A 17,972-nucleotide genomic window follows, 5' to 3' on the forward strand; every position below is an offset into this window, starting at 1 on the left:
CCTGTTAGCCTGATTGGCTACCTGCCTGATTGAATGCTTTCATGTACGACTGGCTAACTGAGCCTGGCTCAGCCTGAGTGAATGGGGAACAAATGTGTATTACTATCGACCCCTCAATCACCAATTTGCCCAGAGGCTGACATCAAAGCTGAAGCAAGAAGAAGCTGGTCCTTGGAGCCCAGCTGGAGGAACAAGTCTGCTGCTGCATTTCTTCAAGTAATCTGAAAGCTGCCGTGTTCTTCGAAGGACTGATCCAAGAGAGGACCTGGATAGGCAACCTCTTCCCAAGCTACAAGGGACCATCATGCACCTACTACTTTTTTTTACAAAATACCCTGGGAGCCAGTCCTGTGTGCCTGCCATCTGGTGAAGGGGTCTTCATGAGTTTAGAAGCAGAGTGATTGGACATCTTCACCTGAAGAAGTCCACCTGTATTGTCCAGGGTCTGGAGGAATGTTTGTGACTGCTAAAAGCCAGATTGCTACGTATCTCCCAGAAGAGGGGGTACCCTGGCATAATTCTGCTTGACACTCTGAGCTCTGAAAGTTCCATTTGAGTGAAGAATTCTTCAAGGGACATCCCTGACATAACATCTGACCCCTTGTTTCCCACTGGAGTAGATCCTGGGTCATTGTGTGCAGAGGAAGGACTGCCAGAGGGTCTCCTGCCACCATAAACCAAAGAAGAGGTTCCAAGGGTCCAGGCTTAGTGAGGGTCCGTAGCCCATTCTGGTGGTTAAGTCCAGGTTGCCAGAAACCATCCAGATGTCCATGTTTTGGCTGCAGCACCAAAGAACAGAAGGTCAGTAAATCATTAAATCCTGAAACTCAATACCTTCTTATACCACTGCACCTGTCATCACAAAAGGCATCAAAGGTCCCCACAGGTCTTATCTTCTAGAACCCGGTATTTTGGCCTCGACATCCCACTGACTCCTTCTTGGAAAGTGGTCCCTCTTAAAGGGGACCAGTCGAGAAAAAGCCAAGAAACGCCACCACTTTGCCTGCCAAGGTACCGAAGGTAAGGTGATGAGGAAGAGCATCTTCCAGCCTCAGGAATCATCCAGGGGTCCCAGATATGTCTTGGATCCTGTTCTCATGTGGTATCTCAGGTACTTTGAGGTAGTGGAACCTATAAAAACAGAAGCAGAACATTATTGAACTTTTTTGGACTGGGCTGTAATAGACAAGAAAAAGTACACCTTGACTTTTCCTTTACAGTTTGCCCTGGTGGGAAACACAGGATCACTATTTAAGTCTAAAGAGAGTATTCTGACAATGTTCTGAAACTAACCTGGCTTTCTTCCTTAATTCATGCTATTACATCTTAATAACTGTGAGCAGTTGATGCTTTATTAATATATCCAAGTATTTTGTGTTACCACATAGAGAATATATATCATTGCCATTATTAGAATAGTATTGCCTGTGTACAAAGTGTATTATTTATGTGTATATATTTATCTGAACCTTATGTTATCAAAATCTTGATGGTTGTAAAATAATTTGTTATCACATATAGTGTGTGGGCATTCCTTTCTGAGGGCTTGGGGATTCACTGTACTTAAGGACCAGCCTGCAACAACCCCTGAGAGCTTAAGCCTGGCTGTTCATCCAACATTACCAATTGAGAGCCTTGGTTGGGGTTCTCTGTGCCTCTACCCCAACCATACAGAGGGCAGAATGACAGATACCCCTCTCCATTCTTTACATTCTTATGACCACAACTGGTGAGAATGAATGAGATGCACAAATCCCCCACACCTAGTTAAGAAAAAAAGCAATGAAGTGGCATGGAGTGTTGCAAGCAGAGTGTCGAGTCTGCTGGAGTGTCGAAGGTACTGCTGGAATGTTTTCTACTCTGTCGGTGTTGTGAGAGGGAGCCCTGACTTTGAACACCAGGAAGCTTCAAGAAAAGCTCCCAGAGCAGTGGATGCAATGTGGAATGTTGCAATCAGAGTGTCAAGTATGCTGGAGTCCACTGGTGATTCTGGTGGAGTCTTTAAGTGAAGCAGGTGACTGACGGACAACCATCTACCATGACAAGTTCCTGTTTTGGCTCTGTTTGTCAAGTAGGTTATTTGACCAAAGGATTTATAATTTAATAATCAAACAAAGGTGATTTGGCTGATGCAGACTGGCCAACAGTGGATCCTGATTGCCCCTCTCACACACCGCCTGCCTTCTTATCCCTGGCGGATGGCGGACATTTGGCCTCGATGGTGGCTACTCCCTCTCACACAGTGCATTAGTAGACTATTACATCCACCATTATAAAACAAAAGATCACTGACTTTTTTAGGATGTGAAGTGTGAATATGGGTGATCTTCTGGGATCAAACAGTCCATTACTTTGGGAATGCTCCCCTCTGAGAGGACAAAAGGTTTTATCCCGGGTACTAGTCAGTCTCAGGCAACCATGGTACTGACAAAGTCTATGTCGAATGATCTTCAAAATGTATCGCTACATTTATCCACTTCTCCGGAGTTATTCCACCCTATAAATAATTTGTTGGGGCAGAATCCTTGGCCTCTTTTCTATCTGCGATGGAGTATTTGCAGAGACGTAAGCACCTTCTGGGTGTGGCTAATCGGAATTTGATTACAGCGTCATTGACTGCGCTAAATTTTGTACTCAATTCCTTGAAAGTGTTTGAACTTTTATGTGCAGAGGTGAAAGTATGCAGCCTACAATTTGTCGGTGTGCAATTGAAGCTGGACGAGTGTGTAACTCTGTTACGAAAAGTGGGAATTCTAAAAGAACCTCAACATTTAAGTGTTTTCCAATCTGAAATAGTCTCTGTCAGTCTTTGTCTCTGACGGTCTTTGTCTCTGATTCCCCATTGTCAGACTCCACTACGAGAGAATTTGCTAGACTTGGGGCAATGGATCAAGTAGAGTATGGAGATCCCAGTGATTCGCCCTATGTGATCTGCATCAATCCCTGTGTGCCTAATCCAGCAGGGTACAGACAGAAAAATCACGGACCGGGAAACATTGAGCGGGCAGAGAGTCTGCGAGGGAGCAGTAGTGACACTGGTGGTGTACCAGCTTTTGGGGAGCTGTTGTGCCCAGTCAAGGGGAATCAAGACAAATAAAAGTGGTCTAATAAATAAAATAAAGGATCTTTGTGAAAGTTCTTGTGAACTCTACACGCTAGAAATTTTGCAGAACAGCAACCATCGACCTATACTATGTTTAATAGAAATACACTGGTCAAAAGAACAGACATGGCACTGCAGAAGTCAGACATAGATGTACAAAATATGTTTGGAAAGAAGAAAAAGGGAAAGACGAAGGTGGTATGGCTAGTTTACGCTGGTGACTCGCAAGTAATAAATGGAGCGGTCACAGTGGAATTTGTTATGCAAACATCCCCCGTAAAAACTACACATAGCACAACAGACGATGTGGGCATTTTGGGCTTAAACTTTAATTCTGGCTTTGTGTCATTTAGGCCTCCTTTTTTAGAGATGTCAGTGGCCGGATCCATATCTACCACACCAGATAATTTGGGCAACACTCACCCTTCAATACCTGCATTAACCAGCTATCAGGGAATAGGGGATTCATCACGTCTCGTAGTTGAAGCAATGTTTTGGTCTGAAGATAGTATCATTCTGAACATTCATACTGTGCTAACTCTCCTAGGAGGAAGTTAAAACAAATAGCCTCTAAGGACATTGAGCTTGTCAGTTTCTTAGAACCGAACCGTCTTGACATTGTGGAACTAGTAATTCCCTCTGAAATTGTGCGTAATGCAATATTGGTTGCAGCCGATGAGTTCAGGGCACAGGGTTTCGATATTTAGCCCTTTCGCATGAGTGGTTCAGGCGGTTATGAAACAACTAGCTACTCCCTGACAGGTAACAAAGACTAGGCTTTCCAGATGAGGATTACAAGGGATTTGAGAGTTCATCAGGTGACTGTATGTGATCCTAATAATGTATAAACAGACTGGGCCCGACTCCGAGGTTGGGTTATAAGGACGTCTCTCAGTGGAGGTCTTCACTCTCCCAGACTTCTAGCCTTAGGCAAGTAAGGAAGATAATTTCCTGGTACATCCCTAGGAACAAGCACCTTTTGCCTAGTGTACAGCTAGGCATAAGACTGGCTGCTGCAGGCATTATTTGTCTCCAAGAAACATTTGCTACCTCAACTTTGTTGTTTGACAATTTGAGTTCTTTAATCCAAAATGCTGAAAAACCTCTCATTGGTAGGCCGTCAGGGGGCTTGCTAACAACGATAAAATCATTGTGGACTATTAAAGCTCAGATTTTTATGGAAACAATTGAAGGCCTTTTGGCGGTACACATTAGTAATCAGAATATTGGAACAGACCTTCTAGTGTTGAATCTATACTGGAATGAATCAAGGATACAGTTGGAACCTTTTCTTGATAAGCTAGAGCAGGTATTATTCTTGTGGAAAGAAATATTTGGATCATCGAACGTGATTATTTTGGGAGACTTTAACTGTAATTTCATGTGGGAAAATACCAACTCCAGTAGATCGGAGGGGGAACCATGGGTGGGTATTATGAACCATTGGACCCTTCTTTGTCTAAATGGAAACCTGTGGGATGAAGGTGGGGAGTACACTTGGGTGAGCGAGGCCAGTGATTCTAGGATTGACTTAATGTTTGCCGCCAAAGATTTGTTCGGACACTGTATCCACTTTCAAGTCATTACTACTGATCTCAGTGAGCATACGATATCATGTGCTAGAATTGTTCCAGCGATATCCAAGAACCTAGGAAACTCACAAGTGTGAAGGTGTCGAACCAAAAGAATTGGGTGTCTTGGTATCCCTGCGCCATGAAAGATTTTAACAAATGCATCATTACTCGGTTGAGTATTGCTCCTGAGGAACGTAGGGAGGATTATTTTTTCCCGTGTTTGGCCCCCACTTTTGTGACTAATGGCATTGGGTCTTCTGTCCTTCCCTCGACGAGTAAATCCCCCTGGCGCATTGTCAGCATGTGAAGTGAGAAAAGCAAATTATAATTAGACGCATAAGCAAGTCTAGCGGTCCTGAGCTGAGGAAAAAGGAGTGTTAGGCAGATTAAACATCAACATAAAAATAAGGTAAAACAAGAAAGAAGTGCACACTACCAACAGCATGGTGCAAAATGTTGGCAAGTGTGATTAATAATGCAGGGGCATACTACTGGAAGTTGCTTAGTAATCAGGAACATTCAGAACTGGAAGCTCAGATCAACCAGTTACCTAAGGGTTAGGTGCACCTTACCAAATAAATAAACAAAATAAACAAACAAACAAACAAACAAAATAAACAAACCCAATCTTAGAAGATACTTGGGTGTTGCATTGTAAATTAATTGTTAGCTGACGGCCTTGTGGAATAATATGGCGTTTACTAAGGTGCCGTGGGTTATGCAATTCTATCGGGAAGATGTTTGATTATGAGCCTGTCCAATAGAATGTTCAAAATGGAACCGGAGCAATGGGCGAACATTTGATATAAGCTATTTAAATACATCTTATGGGGACAAACATTTCTGAACACATGGGATTCTGTGCATGTAGTTACCATATATAATAAAGGGGAAAAGTTAGACCACCGTAACTACCGTCCAATATCTTCATTGGACTCTGATCAGAAACAATTTGACTCTCTGGTGCTTAGAGCTCTTACGCGGTGGACGGAAAATAATGACCTGGTAAAACCTGTCCAAGTGGGCTTTAGACGGGGAAACGGGGAATGGGGACAGTTCTACCTGGTGCGTTTATGGACATGTTTCAACACCTTGCAGCGAGGAGGGGCCAGGTTGGGATACATATTGCTAGTATCGACCTGCCCTTGCCATTGACACAGTAAACAGGGAGCGCCTCTGGTGGAAGATGCAGCAATGGAACATCCCCCCCCCCGTCGCTGTTGAGTATTTTGATCGGCCTCCACAAAAACTCAACAATGAGAGTCAGACTGAACAGACTGAATCTGCAGGAGGATTTATTGAAGCAAATGAATAGAGAGAGAGGACTCAGGTGTAAAATGTATAAGCAAATCCTGGTAAGCATGAAATAATTAAGTTGTGGGATTGCACGGGGCTGGTGAAGGGGAGGATTGTTGGGAAAAGAAAAATAGAGAAACAGAATCCATGAGTAATTGTGGTGACAGATAGTAATTGGGACCCTGTTGTTGTTGGGTTATTGGTATACAGGTAATAAAATAAATGTCTATGTAATTGGCATGCTCCTATGTGCAAATTTGCAGTCCTTTTCATATTGCACTAATATTAGACATTCATCCACTAGTTATAAGTACATCATATGTATCAGATCTTTGCACCGAAGGTGCACACACTTTATATAGACCTATCACCTTATATAGTTCTATCACTGAGGATGAGTGTGAGCTGAAAGCATTTATGCATATGTGGGGTCGAATCCTAGAGTCATGTAATAACACGTCTGTGCATTGGTAATTGAGAAGAGAATGGTCCACATGCGCTCAGCATAAGTAAGTGCCAAGCAGCGATGTGATGTGTAGTTCACACACTCGCTCGTGAAAGTGAATACACTGCTCTTTTGGCAACACTATTCCCTGTTTCATTAGAAACCCTGTACTATAATCAAATAATAGTCTCCTGGTAATGATTAAAGAAGCACACCTAAAAAATGTGAGGGCAGGCACGTATGTATACATAAGTAGTAGTACATGCATTAAGTGTCCCTTAATTACAAAACAAAGTGACAATAAACATGCTTGAGATGTGTGGCCACCCTCCATTTGCTGCGGGCATCTGTACTCATTTGACCAGTAACGGTACATTTACATTAGTCCATGTTGTTACCAAGCAACAGCAAGCAATCTGTGGGTAAGCCTGCTAGTTTACATACATCAGCGTTTCCAAAGGGCCTCTACAGGTTTTACCGTGGTATTAGTTGAATGCAAACGCTGAGAGACATTATACCCTTACCTGAACAAAGGAGTGTGGTCCCTGTGTTACAGAGGGATCACAGAGCCTAACGGCGCGCCACAATCTGGTTAGATTGTGGCAACCATTAGGTTTGTTCATGTTCTAGGAAAGTCTGCTATGACGTCACGTGCATGCGCTTGACATCATGCGCTGCATGTAAACACTACGAAGACCATAGACAGAAACGTATCAAACTGGAAAGACTGTCAAAAAAACTAAAAAAAAGGAAATCAACGAAAATACTGGGAAAAAGAGACTATGCAAAACTACCAGCTGAATGAGATGATGGTGTCCAGTCAACTCGTCGAAAAAAAACTGGTCGACTGCAATTTGGTCGACGCAATTTGGTCGAAAACCAAATGGTCAAATTTTTTTTTTTATTTATATATTTATTTTTCGGGTTTTCGTTTAGTTAAAAAAGGGGTTTTTAGAGAAAAAAAAGGGGGTTGGGGGGACCCCCCAAAAAAAAAAAAAAAGGGTTAAAATAAAAAAAAAATTTTTTTCGACCATTTGGTTTTCGACCAAATTGGTTCGACCATTTGTCTGGTCGACCAATTTTTTTCGACCAAATGTCTGGCAACCTGAGATGATCACCAGAGGACTAGGCCTTTAGATTTTTCTGGATTTCAGCAACACTGAAGATAGCGATTTGGCGGAAAAATGGGAGGACACTCTCAATAGCAGCTCAAAGGTCATGATGGAGCTACTGGTGGAATATGCAACAAGGGAACACTCTAGGGTACGAGAGCAAATTGAAATAGTCAAGAAAGAAATCTCAGAAATGAAAGCCCTGGAAACCACAAAACAGTAGAACTATCACACTATGCACAAGATGCTTAAGGAACACAAGTGAAACTCAAGAAATCGAGATTTGTTTTTAGAGACAATAAGGTCTGTCGGGAAGACTGTGTTTACACTTTTCAAGGCAAATACTTTGAAAGATTCTAACCGGGTGCCACACACCGGACCCGGACCCTTGTCCTTAGCCTAGGAGGTAGTGCTCAATTAGAATATGTTCTCTTTATTTTCTACAAATTCAAATTGTGCTGATACAGAACCTGTCTCACACCCCCTTTTACATATACCCTGGGTCACAATGGACCATGAACCAGGCGGGTTGGTGGGAATACAATATTTATTTAATTTAATTTCAAAGGAAATCACACAATTTTTATATTGGGCATTAATCACCAATGGGGTGATAATTACAATGAAAACTACTGAACTACACTTGGGTAACCTTCTACAAGAACATATCCAAAGCACAAATGAATAGGAGCACTTTTTCAATTAGGATAGATAGCCCCTGCAATGTTCCCTCAAACCCCAATTAATCGAATTCTGAGTGGATAGAAAGAACAGCAGCAGCAGGGAATCAGGGATATGAGGCAGCAAACAGAATCAAAATCCGACCTTCCCTCACAAAATAACATTTTAAAACCCTTTGCAATGGCATAAATGACACTCGGATTTTGACAAATGATTGATTATATGTGTATTTAAATAATGATGTATATATGTTTTATCACAGTGTCAGGGATGTTATATAACTAGCAACTAAAAAAAAGCAAAATAAATTAACTATAAGGTAAGGTATCACAAAAGGCATACAGTTAAAAAAAACAACTTGAAATGAAAACACAGTGCAGCCAAATTCACACGTTGAAAAGTTGCAATTTACATATTTGCAGTTTTAAATGTCAAAACGGTTTTTAAAATAAATGGGTGAAATACATAGAATCGGAATGTGTTTTGTAGGCTGGGTGATAGATGCACATCTCAGGGACAATATAGAAGTGAAAAGTGACTATAGCTGGATAAGTGGATATGATATGATATGGTATTTGTAACGCGCCTATACACAAGTGTTTCAAGGCGCGACGAGGCAGGGAGGGAGGGAAACAAGGGGAAGACAGACAAACGATCCTACTAGGCCAGGTGTCATTCAGATCGCGCAAGTGCAGAGGTAAGGGGAAAAGGAGGAAGTGCAGGGGGAGGAGGTGGGGGGGAAGTGCAGTACAAGGTAAGTAGCGTAAAAAAAAATAATAAATAATAAATAATAAATAAAAAGGGCCAGCTGGTGGCAAGTGCGAGGTAAGTGCAGAGCAAGTGCTGGGAAGGGGGCTGTAGGGATACAGTGACAGTCCCACAGTGCAGGGGGAGCCAGGGAGGCAGTGCAAGTGGAGAGTGGCTGGGCCCTGGACCGAGGTTGCTGAGAGTGGCCCAGATGCAGGTTTAGTGCTGAATTCAGTGGGGAGTTAAGCAGGATTAGCAGGGGAGAGGGAGAGAGAAGGCAGAAGCGAAGAGGAAGGTTTTGAGGTGCTTCCAGAACCGGAGATGGTTCTCCTCAAGTTTCAGGGAGGCAGGAAGGCTGTTCCAGAGGGAGGCCCCTGCTGCGGAGAGAGATCTACCCCCAGCTCGTTGCTTCGAGAAGCGGCTGACCATGAGGGAGTTGGAGACGGATGAGCGAAGGGCTCGTGAAGGAAGATATTTAGGAAGAGAGAGTTGAAGGTATTTAGGTCCCAGGCCCCAGAAGGCCTTGTGGACAATGCAGAGGGTTTTGAACTTAATCCTCGCAGCAACTGGGAGCCAGTGAAGAGATTTCAGTCCTGGAGAGATACGGTCCCTGGGCTTGAGGCCAAGGACAATTCTCGCAGTTCTGTTCTGGATAAGTTGCAGAGGGCGGAGAGTGGAGGCAGGCAGATTAAGATAGAGGCTGTTACAGTAGTCCAGCCTAGAGAGAACCAGGGCTCGGGAGACAGTGAGCTTCTGGGGGAAGGAGAGGAAGGGAAGAATACCTCTGAGGAGGTGCAGCTGGTAGTGTGACTTCTTAGAGACGTCAGATATATGAGGAGAGAAGGAGAGTGTGGAGTCGAAGATGACCCCGAGGTTTTTAGCCTTGCAGGTAGGGGCAGGAAGGGGGCCAAGGGAGGCCGGCCAGAGAGCTGCAGGGAAGGAGGGAGTGGGTGTGCCGATGAGTAGAATCTCAGTCTTACTGGCATTGAGGCAGAGGTCATTGGCGGCACACCATTCCTGGATAGCAGACAGACAGTCGGAGATGAGGGAAGGAGAGGATGAGGCCGAGGGTAGCCTGAAAATGAGCTGGGTATCGTCTGCATAGCACTGGAAGTAGGGGCAGAGAGCGGCGATGCGGTGGGCAAGGAGTGCCAGATACTGGTTGAAAAGCCAGGGAGAGAGGTTGGATCCCTGGGGGACACCACAGGTGGAGAAAAAGATGTCAGAGAGGAAGGAGCCCATTTGGACCTGGGAGGGTCGACCGGAGAGGAAAGAAGTCAGCCAGGCCAGAGCCTGACCAGTGATACCCAGGTTATCACGGAGACAGTTGAGCAGGATGGCATGTTTGACAGTGTCAAAGGCAGAGGAGAGATCGAGCAGAATGAGAACACAGGGAGTGTTGGAATCGAGGTTCAGGAGCAGGTCCTCACGGATGTTCAGGAGAGCAGTTTCCGTGCTTCTGGCCGCTCTGAAGCCAGATTGATGGTCATGAAGATTACCAACAGATTCAGCATGGAGGTTAAGCTGGGAGATGGCCAGTTTCTCCAGGAGCTTACCCAGGAAGGGAGTAATGGAGATTGGGCGATAATTGGCCGGGCAGGAGGGGTTGGCAGAGGGTTTCTTGAGGAGGGGGTGCACAAGGGAGTGCTTGAGGGGGGATGGGAAGACTCCAGAGGCGAATGAGTGGTTGCAAAAGTCAGCCAGGGAAGGAGCCAGGGAGTCGATGTGGTCCTTGATGGTTTTGGAGGAACAGGGGTGAACCTGTTTAGACGAGGCTTTCATAGATCGGACTTGTCTGGAAACCTCATCAGCAGAAAAAGGTGGAAAAGCAGAGAAGGAGGGTGGAGGGGCGGCTGGAAGAGAGCAAGAGGAAGAGCCGGGAAGAGAGGGAGGAGAGAGGAGGAGAGCGAGGACAGGATGTCCTGAGTTTTTGAGATGAAGTGCGAGGCCAGTGCAGTGCAGAGGGCCTGGGAGGGGACAGGAGAGGTAGAGACTGCAGCGGGGTTGGCCAGCTCCTTGCAGATTTTAAAGAGTTCGGCCGAGTTGTTAGATGCCTCAGAGATGCGGGCTTGGATAAGGGCTCTCTTCTTGGTGAAATGGATGAAATTGGCAAGGTGAAATGAGGTTCGGTTTTGGTAAAATAAAGCAATTAAGGAGAGAAAATTGGTTTTAAAGAAAAGACAAATTAAACTTACACTAGACTTAATGGCTAGAAAAGGGGAACGCCACCTGTGAATATAAAAGTTACGCTGCAGTTGTAACCCTTCACACAGTGTACCCCTTTTCTTAATGGAAAATTAATTTATTTAATCAAAATATGGCTAAGGACTTATGATCTATGCAAGACCGAAATGAAGAGAAAAGTGGCGCTTGGAGATCAAGGACAAGGTGCACAGAGAATTCTAACAGTTTTAAACAAGTCACCAGGGTATGGATAGAATTACTTAGAGCGTAGGACAAAGAAAAGGGGTCAAGATGGGATAGCCTATGTGTTGCTATGGGATAGGAAAATACAATCTGCACTTGAGTTGGGATTTGGGACAGTCAACCGGGTTCTGCACTCAAAAACGCTGGTCACAACATGGCGGGCGCCCCTCACAGCAAACAGCCGGGCAAGTCAGGTCACTGGATGACAAGGGTAAAGCGGGCATGCAGGTAGTGGGCAAATAGTTGGTCTGGTCACGGGATAATGCCAAAAGGGTACCACAGCTTTTCCCCCTTGCTATAGGGATTTTAGTGGGGTTTCTGGATCAATGGCCTTGCTGGGATAGGGTCATCTATGCTTTGGCCTAGCAGTAGAGTCTGGAATCTTGCAAAGATGGATTTGGAATGTCTGGATACGCAGTAGCTGGAAATTCAAGAGAGAGCGTCCTGTGCCTGTGAGCTCGCTCCCCTTTTATAAAGCGGGTGACATCACCGGGTATATTGTTGGGCAGAACTAAGCTAGACCTACCCCCAAGAACCAGATAGGTCAGCCTAAGCTAATCGCCTCCTCAAGGAGGAGACTCTGTTTATCATATTCAGAGGTGAAAAGCCATCCCACAGTCCATTTTACCAAAAATCAATCTTAACATAAATCACACATTTGTACAGTCGTGGCCTTTTGGCAAATTACATAGGCAGGTTACATATTTCACACAGAGCATGGCAGGCTAGTTCTCACATTTATAGGACTTTTTTTCATCTGTCTAGTAGTTTTTCATCATTTTCAATGAAATTATTTTGCCTAAAATTCTATAACTTTATACATGTGCATATAGTACCATAAGGCATATAAGTATTTATTTTCAAAGTGGAATCATATACGCTTTCCTCATAATATCCAATTCTTTGCCATTTCTGTCCACAATATGCCAGTAAAGGCTACCACGTCTTGTTTAAAAGCCACAAAAATTACATTTAAGCTTTTAACTTTTGACATTCCAGCGAAGTCCTGTTGCAGGGATAAAAGTCTTAAATGTTTATTAATAAAATAGTCTTTTGAGGCAGATGATCAACATTGTCTACCAAATAAAGGCATAGCTTTCAAGGCTGCTCTGGAGTTGGCTTTGAAGCGCCCCAGTAGAAGTTGAGGGGAGGTGTTACTTGAGTTTTCACACGTAGGCATCCCAGAATCTATTTCTGACAAGCGTGTGATATTTATTTCTCTTTTTCTATTCAGAGATTCCAAGGGCATAATTAACATGGAGGTGTCCCAGAATCCCTTTGTGGCTCCTTTGGGGGGAAAAACCACTCCTGTTGTTAGCAACCCCCCAGCAGAAAATCTGTTTGGCTAGTTCCACACTGCAGCCACTGCCTTTACTTTTTAATTTTATTTATTTTAATCAGAATCATGTCTGTTGAAGCAAACATCCCATGTAGGTTTTCAAACAATACCCACCACCCCCTGACATTTCTAGGCCAGGAAAGGGCTTTATTGAACATGACCTTTTAAAAACAAGCATTTTCCTAATTTGCAAAAGCACATTTTGACACATGGTGAATTCTGCTGGATGTCCCTGTCAAATTCGGCTTTCTCTCCCATCTTGATTCCAAACACTGTTTGGAGCCCCAGTCAGTTTCTTTTACACAACAGTCTGTATGAGGCCAAAGGTCCCTTGAAATTGACAAATGCACAGAGCTATGGTTTCCTTTGCAGGGTTTATCTTTGACACTTTGTAGCACAAAATCAAGCACTTTTCCGTACAGCTGAAACTGAAGTTTCTGGTGACTCCCAGATCAGACCTGACACAGCCTGTCATTCAAGGATAATGCTTTCTTTTGCTGGCACAATCTGAATGTGATGGTCATAGCAGGATCTCCCAGGATCAGAACTGTGGAAGGTTGAACAGATGAGAAAGAGCATCAGGGCGCCAACATTTTAAACGCCAAATATTTCCTTTTTCAAGGCAAAATGTTGAGCTAGCAGCAAAGCAGTGCTGCTTTTCCATTTTCTTCTTGGGTGCATGTAAGAAACACACTGGCTGCCTTTATCAGTTTGCTCCTTGTCCCATCTTGCCCAATAGGTGCTTGGCAAGACAGTGCAGCCATTAATTTGTAGCTACAAAACACAGTTCTCATGCAAGGCCCTGGTGCTCAAAGGAGCCGGCACAGCCATTCTGTGGTTAACTGCTGAGGTGCAGCTTGGTGATGCGGGGAAGTACTGCTCAGTGGGTAAATATATCCCACAATATGAAGAAAATCAAAAACGCAATCGAGGGAAAGCACACCAACATCATCACCAGGCAGTTCCAACATTGAGTCAGAACCTAATACATCTAATGCAAGTAGGAACAATAGAGAGAATATGGACCCCCGGCAAAGAAGTGTTTTTTATATAAAATCAAGAGATACAGTAAAGGCAAAAGAGAAGTGACAAAAAAACACGTTGGGCTCCCGTTACCTCCAATCACAAATAACACAATGCAGGGGAGAGGAGGAGAGGAAAGAGGGGTGTAGGCAGAATAGACCCAAACTCCCAAGAATACCTCACCAAATGAATGATGAGAGCGAGCACCTGAGAACTAACGAGAACATTGAGATAAATAATCTTGTCATCAACCTTTCGGATAGAAGGCAGACATCTGATGAAATCTCAGTCTTGAACCATGGCATTCCATTTGCAACATTGTATCATATGGACTTCAGCAAACTACAAGTAGATCTCTTTAAGTCCACCTGAAAACTGAAACTCAAAAAGTCCTTTGCTACCAGACCGACCCAAGTGCATCAGGAACAAGAAGTTGCAACTCCTAGTAAACTTAACATTTGCGACATCGAGGACACCCACTTATTAGCAAAATTAGATGAACAGGCAGATGTTGACATTGGACAAACGCTACTAGATCTTAACATCAGATCTAGAACCCTGGAAATGCAAGAACTTAAGCCAAGGTCTACATTTATACCACTGATTGCAACAGACAATGGGGGTCATTACGACTTTGGAGGGAACCACGGTGCTATTAGCACCATGGCTGCCTCCAAAGTTGTGTCTGGGTTCTCAGAATGGAGACTTACTGGGTCATTCCAACCCATTCTGAAAACCATTCCCCATTCCCATTCGATTCCCCGTAGGGCTCAATGGGAATGGGGAAGGAGCTAATAACGGGCCTGCAAATAGGGGGCCCGTTATTAGCTCCCTGGTCCCTTAGCGGCTCACACTAAGGGCGGCTAGTAAAACCAGCCGGCCTTAGTGGGACCCTCTAAGGGACCTCGGAATGCAGCTGTAAGGGGTTAACGGCACTGGCATCCTTACCAGTGCCATTAACCCTTTACCGCCGGCCTCGTAATGAGGCCCAATCTGATTGATCCGTTCCACCAGGCCTTCACTTAAGATATCCAAAAAGCCATTGACAAATACAAAAGAAGAACTAACTATGGCTGTAACCTCTCCAATGTGGAATATAAAGCAATCAATAACTTCAGATCTGACACTACCATCGTAATCGAGGAAGCCAATAAAAGGCAGCAATATAGTCAGTATAACTTTATTCGGCCACCAGGCCATCAAAGTACATCCTAGCACATACACTCAATGAACAAGGTCATATTTCACCACTTCATGATTTAAATAGAAGAAGTAAGATGGAGGGAAACAACAGTGAAGAAAAACAGCCCTGTTCAGAATTACACCAGCTCAGTAGGTCCAACCGCAGTAGTCCCCAGTTATCATCGTCCCAAGGGAATAAGGTGCTCACCAGTTAGGGGAGTGTTGGATGGGATGAATCCAGATCGGCCATCGGGTCCTTGTTGGGGGTCCTGGCTAGCTGAGATCCCACCCTTGGCCAGCCAACCATCCCACCCAGTTCTTCTCAATACCCCTTTGGCCACTCTCCAGTCCAAAAAAAAACAATTTACTGTATCATGGTGATTCATGCCCTTATTTCATCCTCCGGACCATCCCACCATATATTCTCTAGAAACAAACACACATCCTCTCACTGTCTGCAACCAGTTCAAGTACTTGTTCAATAGTGCATCCCTTGGTTATGACTTTCTCTCTACCAGTTTTGGTACCCTGTGCATGATAAACTGTGGTGATCCAGACCCACCCTTATCATAGTGCCCAGATATGCTCCCCCTGTGACAAGGGCTATAGGCTCCTGGGTCGTTCATGCTTGAACCTTGTTCAGAACCTGAGGCCTGATCCACTGCTGGGGAAGTCGTTGGCTTAAGATAAGACACTGTACTGCACTCTTGGGGCTTAATTCCGTATTTGCAAGGGGTATTGATGGGGGGTGGTCTCCTAGTTTCCCTACTCTAAGACGCAGCATGGTCTTTAGGTATTACTGGTTTTGCGCAATCCTTCACCATGGGGCACTTCGGGGGTAAGTTGCTAAGTCTGTTGTCCATATGGTGGGAAATGGGGGGCTCCCCCTGTGCTCTTTCACCTCCCCTTCCCTGATTCCCTACTAGGACCAGGAGCAATTTCCTAATAGCTGTCAACTCAACGAGCACTTGTTTACACTTACACCTTATGGTGGAGCATGCATTCTCAGCTGGCAGGTTAATGTTCAAGTTAGAACCATGGTCCGCCACATGGCCTGTTGGGGACTCTTAGTGGAGTTAATCAGAGAAAGGAGCTACGCCAGGGCTTGTAGAACAGAGGTACTCACTCCATGCACTACTAGATGAACCGAAAGTGCCAGAGGAGCTAAATGCAGGCTTAGCAACAGCAGCGGCACAGATCGCTATATCCGCTAGGTCCATGGGGGTTGGAGCTTGAGTTAAACATAGGGTGGTTATTGTGGCCAGGCTGGAGGTCCCTAGAGTGCAACCAAGTAACAGGGTGCAGCTAACAAGGGCTTCTAGTGGAAAATTCCCCATTGTTGATGCTAGCGACTCTGCTTGACTGTGTCATATGGAATCAATGGGTGAATACAGGGTAGGCACACCAGGAAAATTGAGGGAATCAGGGTGGCAGGAAATGCTAGCTAATTTTGAAGAGGGAGGCATTCCCGTTCCTTTGCCTTTGTCATCAACAATATCCATATTTAGGGGATTCCTTCTAGTAATCTAGGCAATCCCATGGGGGAAAAGGTCTTCCTTATTTTCATCTATAGAACCCACTCCAGCGCGGATGTTGGACAGTGCACCCGGGATGTCAAGCGGCACCCCCGGGTGGCAGCCATTCAGGGCTACTAGTGCTCCTCCCAAAACATCTTGGCTACCCCCAAAAAATGACGGACTTCTTCAACCAGCAAGTCAGCCTCTCTTTCAGATTCAATGAGTTTAGTTGCAAATCGCCCCAGTACCCTCCCACAGGCAGGGGTCTATTTTGGCCCCCTTAAGTGGCCCACCCTGTTGATGCTGCCTCATCATGGCCAGAAACTTGCGCTGGGATTTGTGCACAGTATGGGTATGTGCTTCATGTAGGGCAGGGTAAAAAAGCAGTGACGGAAGGGGGAGATAAGCAACGACTCCATGAGCTCCATGGACTGGATGAGGATATTTTCAGCAGCAATCTCCACATCAGTCCCAGGTAATTTCCCCATCACGTGACTCTCACCTCTCTCCTCAGGATTCAGAGGAGTTCAGGATTGTCCATGTTATCTCAAATTGGCCTCACACCACCACTGCAGGGCTACGGCAGTCAGTTTGTATCCAAGGGGGCATGGCCAACAACGGGAACCAGCCAGTGTCTCCAGGCCCTGGGAGCAGTGCAAAACACCTCGCTCGTGCCCTGTGCGGGCTTCACCGCTGCGGGGCTGCAGCAGTCAGTTTGCATCCAAGGGGGCGTGGCCAACAACAGGAACCAGTGAGTGACTCCAGGCCCCGGCAGCAGTGCAAAACACAGCCCTTTTGCCATACAGTGACTATGAATCGAGCTGATTATCTGCAGATGGCACAAATGCACTTGGATGTTATCAGGTCCTCAAGGCAGAACCCAGACAAGAATAATATTTTAGATCTCTAAGAACACATTCTCAAGTGGTAAAGGCAAAGGTTATTGACCAATTCTGAAAGCCTGTTTCTGGCTGTGAAAGAACCTGCGCTCCCAACAATGTACTTCTTGCCCAAAATTCACAAAAAGTACTTCTGATCACAGAAGCAAGACCCATACTCAGTAGAATTGGCTGGGTGACCGAAAACATTTCAGAATATCTTGGCACAGTTTTTAGCCCATTTATGCTCCAACTATCTTCCTATCTCAAGGAAACTAGCCAAGTACTGAACCTATTGAAACTAATACAATGGGTCCCAGAAAATGTGCTCATCAACTTGGACGTCAGAGGTCTCTTTATACATCAATCAAACATGATTTGGCTATTAAAACCATTGACTACACATTTAAGGACAGCTCTGCCTCATGTTACAGGCATGTAGAGATGTTCAAAGAGATGTTACAGCAGATAACACTAGGTCATAACCTGTTTACCTTTAATGATACATATTATTGTCAAACCCAAGGAGTAGCCATGGGTGCTAAATGTGCACCACCCTGGAAAATGTATTCATGGGCATGTTTGAGGACCAACATGCATATCAAGATCCCAGTTATATTTCCTATGTTACCACATGGTGTAGATGTA

This window comes from Ambystoma mexicanum, chromosome 12, assembly GCF_040938575.1.
Source record: "Ambystoma mexicanum isolate Mex_15411 chromosome 12, UKY_AmexF1_1, whole genome shotgun sequence".
NCBI lineage: Eukaryota > Metazoa > Chordata > Amphibia > Caudata > Ambystomatidae > Ambystoma > Ambystoma mexicanum.